The 16,769-nt window shown below is 29.5% G+C and overlaps 1 long non-coding RNA gene across 1 annotated transcript in view; it reads left to right on the top strand.

Annotated features, from left to right (window-relative positions):
* The first annotated feature begins 4,011 nt into the window (after window positions 1–4,011).
* The window catches only part of LOC117909257, a 34,612-nt gene continuing 21,854 nt past the window's right edge, over window positions 4,012–16,769 (top strand). Inside the window, exons 1-3 of the long non-coding RNA XR_004650323.1 lie at window positions 4,012–4,098; window positions 5,623–5,671; window positions 9,725–9,797. This is a non-coding gene — a long non-coding RNA (uncharacterized LOC117909257). The remainder of the gene's footprint in view (window positions 4,099–5,622; window positions 5,672–9,724; window positions 9,798–16,769) is intronic.

Genomic DNA, 16,769 nt, shown 5'->3' on the forward strand with positions numbered 1-16,769 from the left:
AGATAAGTACAAATGAAAATCGTATCTCCTAAACTATATCTCCTACAATCAAGGAGGATTCCGTAAATCAATAACTGATTTACTGGAATTCTCTACAATGAGTAATACCATACTTTTCTACATTCTAGCAAAATAATTAACTCTTCTTTTATTTTGAGACTTACAATAATTTGTAAGGCCTATCTTATGTAATGTTTTTGTTTTGTTTGTTATTTTTATTTTCAAATTTGGGACATGAAATTATGTTTAGCTCATTTCCCCTCCAAGGTTTATATTGTTAATTATTTACTATTTGAGATTAATGCTTAGTTTTAGAAGAAAAGTATTGAGTAAAGAAATAACAATGTTTAAAAATATTATTCTCTTATATTTGGTTTACCTTGAAAATATTTGAAATATAAATAAAATTAATTAAAATTTTACATATTTTCAAAATATTTAATCTTTATATATATATATATATATAGACAAAAATACGTGAATTAATTTGAATAAGCATATAAAAATAATTTTACAACTAGCATATTGCCCCCCTTCAATGTAGTGCAAACCCCTACCCTACACTTAAAACTGTACCCAAAAAAAAAAAAAAATGACTTGACAAAAAAAAAAACAAAATTGTGAGAATAACTTGACACAGATGGAATAACTTGACACAGATGGAACATTGTTATAGTCATCTTCATTAGATATGAAACCCTAATCATCCAAATAGGTGATAGCACACACTAAGAGATTAGCAGCAGCAAGAGAGAGTTGCAAGGCATGTACCTGTTTGGGTCAGCTCAAGCTGTTGATGCAGAAGGCTCCAAATAATGATTTTCAACTCATTCAAAGAACGATGACAAAGAAAATATTTTGTACAGGAAAGAAATGAGAGATTTCTTTCACCAAACTGAACAAAAACCTATCATACCGACCCTGTAAAGGCTAAAACATTAAGTAAACTAGATTATTCCTTGCAAAATAATTTAACTGGAAATCTACGAACTTAATAAAAATTAGTTTTTTTTATTGAAAACTTTGTACAATATATACATATATATGTGATCTTTTTTTTAAAATAATTCAGTTTAATTTATCTTAATTATTACAAGAGAGAAAACTATAAATTTTTTAATCAAGTTATTCACTATTTATTAAAAGGTTTAAACATTTTGGTAAAACAAAATGATGAAATTATTGAATTTTGTAAATATAAACTAGTTTTAAAACCTTTTTCAAGAAAAAATTCTTACTAAATTTTCTAAAACATAGTGAAATCAAGACTTGCATTTATAATTTTTAAAAAATAAAATTATATATTCATCATAATTAATATATATATATATATATATATATATATATATATATATATATATATATATATATATATATATATATATATATCTAACCGGTTAGTGAACGGTGTCAGTAGGTGAAACAGTGCCTTTGTCGGCTTAGAAAGAATTCCCCCAATAAGTGCTGGTTAAAGGGCTAAGCTCAATTCTTGAGAAAAGCAAGCACTATAAAAAGAACAGCTTTGAAGCTACTTTTAGAATGGGATTCCAAACAATACAATGAAAGTTGTAAGCTGTAAGAAAATAGTGATAAAGGTTCTTTGAGTTTGTCATCCATGAAAATTGGAGAAACTATATTTAAATAATTAACAAATATACTTTCTTAGATTTTCCATATCTTTTTTGACAAAAATATTTTAAACTTTTTCATAATATTATATTTTTATTTTTCTATCTCATATTCCTCTAAATGAAGGGAACAAATACTTTTCATTTTCATGAATTCAAAGCTTGTAATTTATTTGATCAACAACACCTAAATGAAGGGAAGGTAAAATACATAAATTAAAAAAGAAAAAAAGAAAAAAAAAAAGGAAAATATGGTCTCATGACCCAATATTTTAAGCATATTTGTTCTTTTTCTCATTTTCCTTCCAATGAACTAGAACTGATCGAGTGTTAAGCATATTATCCATAACACATTCTTGAAAATTAGACACTTGCAATTTTATTCTACAATTTTATATTTATGGTTGTTGATCCATCTTTAAGTTGATGATATTTTTGTATTCAAAGATATTTTAAAAAATCCAAGAAATTCAATCTTTTCAAACACAAAGCAATGATAAGTGACGAGAGATTGATTTTAGTTCTTATATTAGAAACCTAAAAATATTCTGTACATGCTTTTAAAATATTGTAATTTTTATCAACGTTATTCTAGGAAAAAACAATTAAGCCTTAAATATTCAATGTTTAATTAAAGAGATCATTTTGTAAATAATAATAATAATAAAAAACAACAACAACAACAACAACAACTTGCAATATTTGAGGTCATTTAATTCTTCCACAAGATGGCTTGATCACTGTGTTAGTGCAATAACCTAAAGATAAAAATAAATACATATATAAGCATATAAAAGGTCTTAAAATGGTTTGTCCAATTATGTTTATATGCATGTATGAGAGAACAAACTCAATACACCATAGAGAATTTATTAAGGAAATAGAAAGCAAATATGACGCTTAACCCTCAAAATATCTCATATTTTTAGGCTCCTAATCTCTATACTTGAACTCTAAGTCTTATTCCATTATTTATTATTTGCCCTTTACATTTCTACCTACTTGGTATGATATTTATGATTAAGTTAGCAAACTTTTGCTTCTCATATCCTAAAATATTCTTTCAGATATTTTATCAAAACTTATTTTCATAAATAGATACCAATATGTATATATATAAAGTATACATTAGCTATTGAGCCATCTTGAAGGCTAAATAAAACATTTATCAAAGGGGTGGCAAGGCATACTAATTACATAATGCAATGGTGAAGTAGAAATCACATGCATGCAACCATTACTTGTGAACTTGCAGGAGAATCAACCACCGAAAAGAGTACCTAAGGATATGATTCAATTTTTAAAAGAGACTATCAATGAACGAGCAAAGGAAATAGACATGTAATGGAGGCATTAAAATGAATCTAGTAGAACATTGATTGAAAATTGTAGTTATGATTATTCATGGGTTTTTCTTCCCTAAGTTTTTTCTTTCATCTCCTTACACTATTTCCTTTGGTATAGAAACACTTTTTTTTTTTTCTCAGTCAATTGTAAGAACATTAAAATCTTATTATAAAATAGTAAATATTTTTTTCTGGTACAATTTTTTTTAAAATTTTATGACAAGGGCTCATGGTTTTAAAAGAAGCCTCCATTTCTTGTTGTCATGGGTGTTGTAGTTGGGTTTTTTCATTTTCATTTTCCTTTTCTCCTCTTTCTTTTAAGGAATCTTCAATTTATAAAATTGTTATATCTTGAACCTTAATAACACATATTATTATCAATACATGACAATATATATGAAACCAAATTGTAGGATATGTATTGTTTTAAATGAACTAAGGTTTATAATATTGATCACACATGTTAACATGAATCAATAAATTTTAGGTCTTCGAATTATTGCAAGTTTTCCTTCTACACAATTAAACTAAAATTGCTGATTGAAGTTGACCTTGTACATTTGATACTCATATTAGAACCTAGGATCCAGTAGCCTTGGATGAAGTCATACTTTCTCAACCATGAACAATGGTTCTCATTCTACAAGTTACTATGGGACCATCTAAAAAAACTTTCAATCAAGGAATATTGAAATGGTTGATAACCCAAATGCTTAAAGAAATTTCATAGGGTTTCAACTAAACATGATTTTCCTATGAAAGCATTGTTCAACAAGCCTTTATTCAAAGACTATTCACAACTTATTTATTATGCCATATTCCTTAATTCAAATTCATTTGCTCTATCACCAAGTTGAAAAAGAAAATTGACTTTGTATGTCATTTGAAGGCTTTGACTATTTTTGCATCTTTTTTACACCCAATGGTTTTGCCCACACTCACTTTGTTTGTTGGAACATCTCAACCCTTCCATAACATTCATATAACCTCATTTTACTTCAACTTTTTCTTATATGTGTTCCAGTTGGGGGATTGTAATGAAAATGAAATCCATTCTAGAAGGTTTTCAGTTATCATCTACTTTTGGTCTTGAAAGTGCTCTTGAACCAAACTTGTGGCCTATGGTAATGTTTTTGTACTACATTTTCTTTAATGCACATAAGCATATCTCCTACTAGTTCTAAAAAAATTGATGCATCATTAGTCCACTAAGCTTGCGGATCTTTATTCTTCCTTCTTAGTTGTCTTCGTGGTTTTTTTTAATTTTTTTATAGACTTGCTAATCATCACATGGTAACATAGATTTTTAACTCCACCTAAAATTCTATCAAAGCTTAACTACACTATTTGTTACCTAATTATGAAGAGGTATCAAATTATGTTCTACAGTAGGACTTGTTGCTCTAAATTTTGGGGGATGGTAATAGGTTGTTAGAAGCAATTTAATAATCCTTTTTATTTTTATTTTTTATAAATGATACACGTTATTGCATTATGTCTAAGTATTAAACTAGATCAATGAAATAAGAACTAAATTCTTATCAAGTATGTTAGAAACACAAAGATTCACTAGGTTGATGAACAAATCAATACTTGAACAATGCAAAATGAGTTGAACATAGGGATAAATATAATCGATAATTGGTAGACTAGTGAGCATGCCATTGAAGGAGTTATTCCTTCTTTTTAAAAAGATCTTGAAAAACTCTAGGTTATCAAAAATCTTACCCTTAAAATGCGAATAATCTCTCACAAAATAGGAACAAAATCATTGATTTCTTTCATGTGGGTGATGTCAGTTTGGTACTTTTATTCCATTTAATTTGTTACGTTGTCCTTGGAAACATTTATATTGAAAGTGGCTTTAACCACAATCTCATATGTACATATAGCAATGCCCTTGGTCTTCTATAGAGTATCAAAGTTAGCATGTGAATTGGAAGATAAAACTAGTGCATGGTAACTAAGCTATTATAATAAAGACTTGATAGGCTTTGAGAAAAGTTTGGAGAATCATAAGAAGATAGGTAGTGCTAGGAAAGAATGCAATGGATAAGGTGAATAAGATTTAACCTTAACTTTTAATTAGTAGAATAGTCAACTACACCACCTTAAGGTAATTCTTTAGCAATAAAAAAAGATCTCCAATTTTAGGTTTGCTCTTGGCTTGCATTTGTAGAAGAAGAAGTCTTATGAAGCCATTTTTAAGCAAAACTCATGAAAGAAAATGGGGTAAGAGACTCAGGAGACCAATAGGTGGATGAATAAAAACGGCTGAAAAATGTATATATTTAGGAGCAAATTTAAGTAAAACCTCTCCATAAACTAAAAAGGATGTTAAATGGGTAGGATAATTTTTTTCCCTAGCTACAGAAAATAAGTTTACAGTCATAAATAATTAAGATCATGACTTTCCAAGCATGTTTATTTTAAAGTTTCTTTACTAATGTGATAGTCACACATTATTTAATTTTGCTAAACCACTCACGAGAAACATATCAATGAGTATTGATTCCTCAAACATAACCTCAAATTAGAAAGAACCATCCTTTAGCATATTAATCATTATATGCATTAATGCTTCAAGTGGATGAAAAATTATTTTATTGTTTTAGGACTGATACTTCTTATAATAATACTTCTTATAGGAAAGTGACAAAGAATTTCATGCAACATTTTGGAACTACTTCATTATTGGTAAGAGCTTTATTTTACTCACTTTTTCCCTTTTCTTCTAGGTTATGTCTTTATTCTCTATCAAGATTCATTGTTACATATATTCATTTTTGAAACATTAACCTGTATTCCAAACCTTTTAGTATTATCTTGTTTTCTCTCTTTGTTTCATGAGACTAAGAAAATAAGTTTCATACTATCTTTTTATGTTGATTCATTCCACTTTATTTTTTAAATTGCCTATTAATTATATAGCTATTGGGTTATATTTATACTCAATTATATACAAGGCTTACTTATGAAGGAGCTCTAGAAGATAACTTTTGCAAGGTAGCATAATAAATTGTTGCTTTGTCCTTTCAAATTTGATAAAAATGCATCATTTTAATTAACTTGATTTTTCTTAGTGGCCTAACAAACAAAAAAATAATTCATATTAGTCGGTAATAGCGAGCATAATGTTATGTCATGAGAAATAAATTTGCAAAAACAAAGAAATAGTCCAAAGGAAAGAAAGTATGAGTAGATCATGTTGAGGTAATAGAATAATTTTGAATATTTAGTCAATTTCAACATTGCTTGTTCAATAATCATTACAACATTTTTCTATTAAGATTTGAGATATTTTAAAACCTTCAAACTTATTTACCCATGATAAAAAATTTAAAAGATTATAACATTTGTCCAATTTGCTAAGCTATATCCAATACCAATTGATAGGAGAGAGACATATGTGCATTAGTACAGTTATTGGTAGCTTTATATTCATGCATAATCATAATGAATCAACAATTTTTATAAGAAGCATGCATTGAATCCAATAGTTATTAAACATATCTTGTCTTATGGGTTTCATAGAGTTATTTTTCCTTTTTCAAGTTATAAGAAATTACGAATCCTAAAGTAGGAATAATTTCTTAAAATTCATGGATGCATTCCTCTAATATTCTCCTTTGAAGATCATCCTCATCTCGATATCAAGGTTTTTAGCCACTTATACTTAATCTAACATCTGATATTAAATTCAAGGAAACTAATTAACAACTACTAAAAAAGAAAGAACGTAAATAATCACCAACCCACCTTATTAAAGACCCTAATGTCGGTATTTGTGTATACTTCTTAACCCTAAAAACATTAATAAAATGCCTAAAATATGAGAAAATAAATAAGTAAAATAGAATAATTATTAGAAACAAAATAACAAAATGCACAATTGATATCAAATTTTTTGATAAAGGATCTCATCTGTCAAGTGCTTGTTTCAAAATGTGAACTATGTATCAAACATGATTTTGAAATTCCTGGTGTTGGTACCAAAAATTGGCAACTTCAAAAGTATCATTCCTTGTGTGGCTTTCTCTGATTGGTTAGACCTCAAACACACCCTAATCATCACAAATTGCTCATTAAAAAGACCATTATTATGGAATCAATTTGAAAAAGAAAAATTGCATACTTGTATCAAAATTTTGGATGAGAGATCATGCTAACATTAAAATTTTGATAATTGGCTAGAATAATCTTTGCTAGAAATTGATAAATGAGTATATTGTTAAAGTGGGTATCATATCTTTGATACTAAGGATTGCTTGTATCAAATTTGTATTCGAAGTATCATTAATTATAATAGATAAATGACACTAAGGCTTGACATCTCTAGGGCCTCTATCAAAATTTCGATAAGTCTAAGTCAAGTATCAATTTGGTTTTGATATAGACCATTAGGCTTCTAAATGCTATTGTTCACAAGTTGGGGGTTTTACCAAAATTTAACATTGCATTCGATACAACATGCCCCTTGTTTCAAAATGCTTTGAATCATTCCCTTCCTTGTTTTAGGTATCGAAGTAAAGCTTTAAGTATAGATTTGGCTCTTGCATTTTGACAATGCCCTTTTTCATTCCCTTTTTCATATTTTCTTGCAAAAAAAAAAAAAGGATCTAAACTTCTACACCTTGTTTCCATCACCCTTAAGACTCTCAATTGCCTTGACACCTCCATGAGTTTTATGTTTTATTTTGTTTTTGTTGCATTCTTTACTAGATAAATATATTCATACTCAAGTTGGAGCTTAGCATATATTTAGGCTAAAAGGAAACGATTACCAGTCATGATATATGAAAATCCATATTCTTTAGCACATATAAACTTGCTTTGAGTTAAAACCAATATTTTGTTCTCGAATCTACTAAACTAAAAATATGATCATACTAGCCAATGGTTTGTGTGGGACAATTGACAGTACCAATATGCTAAAGCTCTATACTAGAAACTCGATTAGAGCTAATATAGAAACATCAGACCTTCATTAGAAGTATAAGTCTTAATATTCCCTAGATTCAATTTGTCACATCAGCACAATTATCTTTAATCCCTAAAAGAGTTATACTTTAATCTTAAGATTTGAATGAATTGTAAGTTAGATGTCATAGGAAATAATCTCACTTTCCCTTATAACATTTAGATCATAACTAGCAAATTTGCCAACAATGTCCATTAAAGTTAAATCATTCATGACCTAGGCAATGTTTGAAAGTAGCTAAACACTATTTCCTTTTTTGATGGTGTAGCCATATTTGATTAAAGCATAAACTTGATCATCATCAAACAAAAGAATTTTTAGGAGTGAGATGATGCAAAGAGGATTCATAATTTTCTTACCTTTACTCCTAATTTATTGGCACATGTAATATGAAATACATGCTATAATGGAGTACATCTTCCTACAATGGAGAGTGCATGTCATTATCTCATACTCTACAAATCATAGTCTAGTCATTGTATCTTCTTAGCATTCAAGGTACAGTTAGATAAATTTTATTTTCACTTGGCTACTACTATAGGCATGAAAGTTGGTAGGATTATTTTTTATTTTTTTACTATCTACCACTAAATCTATTGTCGGACCTTATTAAGGTGATATTTTTAGCTAATTAACATGTTTCCCAATTTTTGTGACACATATTAAGTATATCCCATTCTTTCTAGTTTTCAAAGAAGAAAGAATGAAATTATTGCTCGTATTTCATGGTTGGTGATGCTTTATTAAGCCATAAAAATTTGATTTTGTGGTATTAAACCTAAGATAGAAATGAATGTGCTTGGGGATGGCATTCATAATGAGGAAGGGATGAATGTGCAAGGGTTATAATGGGGAAGGGAGAGATTAAAGAGGTGAATTTGGACCAAAATATTTTCACAAACATGATAATTATACAACAATCTTGCTTTTAACAATAAATAAATATACAAATTCTAAACCTAAAATTTTGAAATCAAGTCATGGAATATATAGGCTAAAAGTTAAAAGCTCAAACACCCAAATTATCTAGAGCATTCATAATCATTACTTGTTTTTCTACAAAAATTATTTTTTAACCTATTTTTATACATCAACTGACAACTTTTAACTCTATATCTAGTCAAGTGTGCTCCTGAGATATGATTGTTATGGTGAAACTCTATTTTTTTTTTTTTTTAAGGTTGTGAATTATGTGGATTTTATATATTAAAGTTGCAAAAAAATAAGTTCCTGAAGTACTTGGGTTTAGATTAAATGCAACTAGAATATACTTGTATTTTTGAGTTCCAATGTTTCACATAAATTATAGCTTTTTGAGTACATTTCCCTCTCCTCTAGGTTGCTTCAATTAGTAAATGATATAATATAACTATTCATTTGTTTTTAAGTTTTTCGAGGCTACTATGCATACTTTCATATCACATTTGAAAATTTTATGGCCTAGTTTTTTGATTCATTTGGAACGTTCTTTTATTTTACTTCAAACTAAATATTCTACCTATGAGATATTTAGTGGGCTTTTGTTTCCTAAAATTGATCAAACCCATGTCTAGTTATATTCACCTCATTTTAGAAATATACATTTAATCAAACATTTATTGCACTTAACAATAAATTTATGTTTTTATACTAATTTCTATTTTTGTTCCCTCTAAATCATTGCATTATGAGTTTTAAGTTAGTCAATAAAAAAACTCCTAGTTCATGAAAATCAAATCAAATTAACTCATATTACATCTTGATTGATTGATTTGGCATGTTTTTGTTAGGATTGGATGCTGAAGAATCTTTGTAGAAAAAAGATGAATGTTGTGGTAGTTGTTATTTTAAGCCTTGGCCAAGGTGATTGTTTAATAATGATATTTTCAATATTTACATAAAATGGTATTTGTCTTTATTTCCTATTTCTTATAATGCTCTACTTAATTTAGAATTAAATTATGTGGCTTGATTGATGTTTACTTAGTTTTGTTGAGATGTATCTTAGATGTATGTTTGTTTTGTGACCTAAAAACACATTAATTATGGTGAAACTATCTTTAGAAGTAAAGAGAGGCTTAAGAGAGAGAGAGAGAGAGATGGAGAAAAGGAGAAAGAGAAAGAAAGAGAAAATTTTCATTATTTGTATTTCTTTTTTCTTTTTTTTTTATTCCTTATGATGTTGTAGGTAGATTAGAATAAGCAAATTTTGAGATATATTTAAACATATGTTCGTTTGATGACCTAAAAGTACATTAAACTAAGGTGTGACCTTCTCCTTAGAGGGGGATAGAAGGGAAAGGGAAGATAAATAGTGTGAGAAAGAAAAAGAACATGAATAAGGAGAGAGAAAGAGAGAGTAATTTTTATTGGTTTTGGTATTGAAATTCTAAAGTCGTCAAAAGACACAAAACTATAGGATACTTTTGTTCAATATTTGCTAGTTCATGATTCCTTGTGACAAAAGTCAAAATAATCATAACCTTAAAATAAGCATTAAATTTGTTTGTGTGTGTTTTATCTAGGTATCTCTACTTATCTTCGAAATAATCATGTCTTCAAGTATTGGATTATGTGAAACTTGAGCTATGTCATCTTGAAGACCTACTGTCATCAAATTAGAGAATAATAGCCTAGGATTCGTCTTTAGACTATTTTTGATCAGTAAGATCAATCTAGTATCCTTGAGATGAAATCCAATAAACAAGAAGACATGTTTAACATGAACCTTCAAATGATAGAGCATTAGAATTCATCTTCAGATGGTAAATGAAAAATCCAACTCTTTTTTGTTAGCTTCTTCACTACTTATAATCCAAATATATAAGAAAATAAGGCTTACCATTTGGAAGATAGTGAAATCTATTAAAAATAGTTTGGAAAGGATCCAAAGGTGTCAAACCACATAAATCATTGAGCATTAGAATTCATCTTCAGATGGTAAATGAAAAATTCAACTCTTTTAGGGTAGCTTCTTCACTACTTATATTCCAAATATATAAGGAAATAAGGCTTACCATTTGGAAGATAGTGAAATCTATTAAAAATAGTTTGGAGAGGGTCCAAAGGTGTCAAACCACATAAATCATTGAATCCTTCTATGATTATGATTATGATTTATTCATAATCATAGATAAAGGTAAAGTCACTTCAGCTATGAGAATGTCCTATATGAAAATTAATAAACTCATATATTAAGCATAAAATGATATTCCAATATTCTTATAGGTTATCAATAGAGTTGGGAAGCTTATTGGAAATTCATAAATGAGTATACCATATTGTACAGTCTCTAAATGTAGAAAGGAGTTGTAGTTAAGAGTCTTAGTAAGTTGAGCATCATCTATGAGGAGATGCCCTGCTAAGTCCCTTGGTGAGGATGTCGGAAATTTGATCCTCACTAGAGATGTAAGGAGTCCTTATGATGCTTGCCACCTGATCTTCGACCACCCTTGAGCCTTAGATAAATAACTGAACTTGATAAAACGATTCTTTAATAGGAAAACGAGAAGCTCCAACGGGAGCAAACCCTAGCTGAAAGAAAAGAAAGGAAGCTAACGAAAGAAAGAAACGAAGCGAGCAGCAGGAGAAGAAATTTTAAAATTCCAGTGAATTGGGTGTCAAACTACAAGGAGGTGATCTTAGATGAATAGGGGAATTGGAAAGATTTGAGGAGGATTAGAATTTTTTAGGCAAACTCTTTCACTTAATTGCTTGAAAAAAAGGTTGATGAATTTTATAAAATCTATATATATATATATATAGGGGAAAAAGAGTGCATTTAAATTCAAACTTGACTTAACATGATTTACAAAAGTACTAGGGAGTCCCTTGAGCTCTCTTCTTACCATGAAAAGAACCTTAATTAAGTTAACACAACTAAAACTACCTATAGGTGCTTTAGTTGGAGAATTTTCAACACAAGCACGATTTAACTAAATCCCTCACAGTTAATTTGTTTGCCAAATTATATAATTAAAGGTTTAGTAATGGTCATCTCAAATCAAAATGACTCTCACCACCAAGTGCTTAATGGGGGCCTCTAAACTCTAATTTCCAAGCATCAAAGCTTTGTATTCTAATTAAAGTGGAGTATTCCAACTAATAAGTTTAATAAATCATGAGTTCCTTAAGATTTGAAGGTCATTTCATGGGCACAAGGGAGATCTTAGAGACCCACGTGTTCTTAGCTTAAACCACTACTCAAAAGACATGAAAATGGAGTGAAAATGAAGAGCAAAATCATACGGTAAGGAAATCACCATTAAAACTCAAGATTCAACTTCAATATTGTATTAAGCCAAAACTTATAAGTATAAATGAAAATAATTAAAAGAAAGAACTATAAGATATTAGAAAATAACTAAAAGGAGAAAAACAATACAAGGATTGAAGTTATAACAATAAGTCAAAAAGTTGGAAGTTGAAGAAGTGCTCCTTACTAAGGGGACTTCCCCAAAATCCCCCTTTTCTAGTTGAAAAATCTCTTTAAATAGGTTCTCTTATGTTTCCTAAGTTGTATACTATGTAAAGGCATCTAAAACAAGGTGAGAGATCTAATGGTGGCTTGAGAAAAGTCCAAGAATGTGGATCTCATGACTTCTTGAAGTTTCAAAACAAAATGATGGCAGTTTTAGTGAAAATGGTGCTAAGTTATAAGGTTGCACCATCTTGGCACCATTTTTTTTTTTTAATAGGTGGACTTATTCTACTCAAAATGGCACTAGGTTTAGAAAATGGCACTAAGGCTTGTGGTGTCACCATTTTGGCATCATTTTTTATACAAAGCTATTAGAAAATAACTAAAAGGAGAAAAACATTACAAGGATTGAAGTTATAACAATAAGTCAAAAAGTTGGAGGTTGAAGAAGTGCTCCTTACTAAGGGGACTTCCCCAAAATCCCCATTTTCTAGTTGAAAAATCTCTTTAAATAGATGCTCTTATGTTTCCTAAGTTGTATACCATGTAAAGGCATCTAAAACAAGGTGAGAGATCTAATGGTGGCTTGAGAGAAGTCCAAGAATGTGGATCTCATGACTTCTTGGAGTTTCAAAACAAAATAATGTCAGTTTTAGTGAAAATAGTGCTAGGTTATAAGGTTGCACCATCTTGGCACCATTTTTTTTAATAGGTGGACTTCTTCTACTCAAAATGGCACTAGGTTTAGAAAATGGCACCAAGGCTTGTGGTGGCACCATTTTTTATACAAAGCTCCATAGTTCCATCAACATTCCTATTTTTCATCAATAGTTACTGATTTCTTTGCAACTAAAAATCATGTCCACATATTCTCAAAATTCTTGAGATTGATATTTAAAGAGTCTAAAATTTAAAAGAATTTACTTAAACCCATTTGAACATCTCTAATCCCATTGACCTTTCTCAAACTTTAGATTGGTTGAAATAAGATTGTTTCGTTGATCTTCATGTGACTTTGATCCTTTAGTGTTAGGACAAACCCCTTAAAAGCATGACATAATTTAACATTTTTATGGATTTATTATTTATTTAATAAAATTCTAGTTTCCCTTATTATCTATCTGCATTATACTTTTTTAGCATTCTAGCCTACCATCTTTTTTATTGTACATGACTTAGATGCATTAGGAATTGTATAGAAGATTCAAGCCATGATCCTTAAAAGTAAATGATTAGATCATAACTAGTTCATAGACTTAGGCAATCCATTTGAGGTTGTAGTGCACTACCTACTATTTAGAGGGATGACTAGTCTTGGTCATTAGGATGGGGTTACTATGGTGAGCATACTAATGTGTATGGTTACACATTAGATTAAATCTACAGTGAGTCATGACATTGGCTATCAAGTAATCATGATCTCACTAACCTGCTATATTATATGATCTCTCAAACTTGAGAGGATACTAAGTTTGTGCTAAAGTTTGTAATAGTTTTGACTTACAAGTGAGATCCTAAGGTGGTCATAGATTCCCTATGATTTGGGTCACTATTGATGGAAGTCAATGACAACGGATATTCTTAATAGAGGCACCATGATATCTCATGGGATTGAGATAGTATGTCCTCTCATGTAATCCTAAGGACATGTGATTAAGAAAGTTATGGTCGTAGTAATTCCTTATTGGAATTTCACAAATGTTCTTTATAAGTTCGGGTATGTCCTTTGGTCACATAATAAGAAGATTTGTAACTCAAGAATGGTAGAGGTTGATAGCGTTCACATTATTAGGTTACAGACACTAGTTCATAGGGAACCTACATATAGTGGATAGAAGGTCATGGACCTGAGTTCTTGTATCTCATTGTAATATACATAGGATATTGGAATGTAGTTGACTATCTATAGTGAGATGTTGAATCAACTTCAAAATTGGATTTTGAGAGAGCTAATATTTGTCTATTGTCCCAATGGTCCCCTATTGACCTTGTATCCCTTGATTGCACTATTTATGAGGGTTAGTTGAGTTGTTTCTTCACATATGTGCATAAGGTTGTTTTGGTAAATACATAATATTTCATAGGAACTTGTGAATGACTTATTTAGATTGGTCTAATTGATTAATTAGAGCTCAATATGGTTAATTAATCAATTGGAACTCAAGTGAGATGGTTTAAGTGACCCAAGCCTAAGATGAGCTCAAATTACTTAAGCCTACTAGAAGCCTATATAAACCCTTTTTAGGGGTTAAGGCTTCAATCTTGTATTCTTAGTCATAGCAAAGAGAAGAAAGCTCTAGCCACCAACCTTTTAAGAGGATTACATCCCTCTAGTGCTGGATTCAAGGAAAAAGAGACATTACAACAAAAGATCTCTAGGTTTGTGAGATTTAAAATGATTTTGATACTTATTCACCAATTAGATCTAATCTTGGAACATTTAGATCTAAGTTAATATACTAATTTTCTAGATTTAAAGGTTTGAAATGTCTATTTGCTTTCGTGCAAGGATCTAGAGAGCCCTAGAATACCCTAATGGTCTAAAAATAGGGAATGGAGTAATCCATATTTTCCTTAAATTTAGCTCTACTCATACCTTGTTCTTGCTTTTGAGATGGTCTAAGAGAATCCTAAGACCACCATCATTCATTAAAGAAGTTTTAAACATTAACAACTAATAGAAAATACTAGAAAACCAATCATATGATAGATAATGTATAAATAAACTAGTTTGGGAGTGTGTTTAATGTCGATATCAAGCTTAAAAGATGATTTTTGCTTTCATTGGCATGCAATTTATGGCATCAATCATACTCAAAAGAAAAAATAATAATACTTAACTAAGGAGTATAAATAGAATATTCAAACTTAAACAAAACTAAATTGTGTTAATAGCAACATGCAAATTTTATTGAGGAGAGTTTAAAACATTAGAATATTACGAAGACTATAGAGACCGTAACAACTCCTCAATGAAGGAAGAATCTCCCCTAAGGTTCTCCAAAATACTCCATTCATTTGCTCAAAAAAAGTATTTACATGTGCTCATAGTTGCCCTAAGTGAAGGTATAAAAAACAAGGTAGGAGATGCTAGGGTAAGCTACGAATTATCCAAATAATGTACCCCATGCTATCAAAATGTAATGGCACCAAGGTTGCCCTACTGCTTGTGTAGTTCCATCCTAGTTCCATTTTGCCTAAATGTTGCATTTTCCATAAAGAAAGATGGCACTAGGTGAAAGTTGAAACTGTGTTAATAGTTATGTAGCTTTATCTTTGTGATATTTTTCATACAGGGTTAATTAAGCTATCATTTACAAATTCCACTACTAACCCATGCTCCTTCACTTTCCTCACATGCCTTTCACCAAATCTAAAATGCATTAAAAGCTACATAAATACCACATTCCAAGCACAAAGTTAAATAATTGGGCTTTCTTAAGTTAGTTCAAAGTCAAATTATTTTAAGAGTGTGCTTGTCACCTATCATGCACCTAAGATGTAATTTTAGTCTAATTAGATATGAAACTTATGACTTCAATCGCTTATAAATATCATTAAGCCAATGATAAGTTGTTTCTATTTGAAAAAATTTGTTTTATCTTCAAATATGTATAAAGAATTATGTTGAAGACTATCTTGATGATTTCAATTTAACCATTATGGTTTTAAGGAGTATTGCTGTTAATGCCCATGCAATATGGTAAAGATACTTTTTCCATGGAGAAAGTGGAGCCAATTAGGTGATTTTAGTTGCTAAAGGGAGAATATAAAATAATATTTATGGTAACAAAGGTGAATGTGGATACAATATGATGTATAAGAGAAACAAGTACTTTAGTTGTTATAAAAAAAGATACATCATGAAAAACTATTTAGAGCATAAAGAGCATGAGAAGGAAGCTCAATTAGTTACATTGAAGAATATTCTTACAAGATCACATAATTTTGTCCATATAAAATACATCTAAAAAAAAGGCACAAAAAATATATCGGTATACATAGAATTCAAGTTTTGAACCTTAAGTAGCAGCTTTCACAATCTTCAACTACACCATTATGAGACCAAATATTTTAGCAAATAAGTTCATCATTTGAATAGTGAAATTTCATAAATCTAGATTCCCCAAAGCTAAATACTTGATCCACCAGTTATTTATGAAAATGAATTTGAAATATCTCTCTTCACAAAGCTAAAGGCAAATCCATGAGTGTTGAGTTAGATGTCGCAACAATGTCTAAGGATTTAATTTGGTTACTCTAAGAATGGATTGTGAGAATTTTATGTCTCTTTAAAAAGAATCCTTTCTATGTCTTCTATCTCAAATTGGAAATATAAAAAAGAAATAATAAATAAGGGAACATAACATAATTTTATAATTATTTTAAAATTGATATTTTTTAGGAAAGCTTTT

The sequence above is a fragment of the Vitis riparia genome, chromosome 3 (assembly GCF_004353265.1).
Source record: "Vitis riparia cultivar Riparia Gloire de Montpellier isolate 1030 chromosome 3, EGFV_Vit.rip_1.0, whole genome shotgun sequence".
In the NCBI taxonomy this organism is placed as follows: Eukaryota; Viridiplantae; Streptophyta; class Magnoliopsida; order Vitales; family Vitaceae; genus Vitis; species Vitis riparia.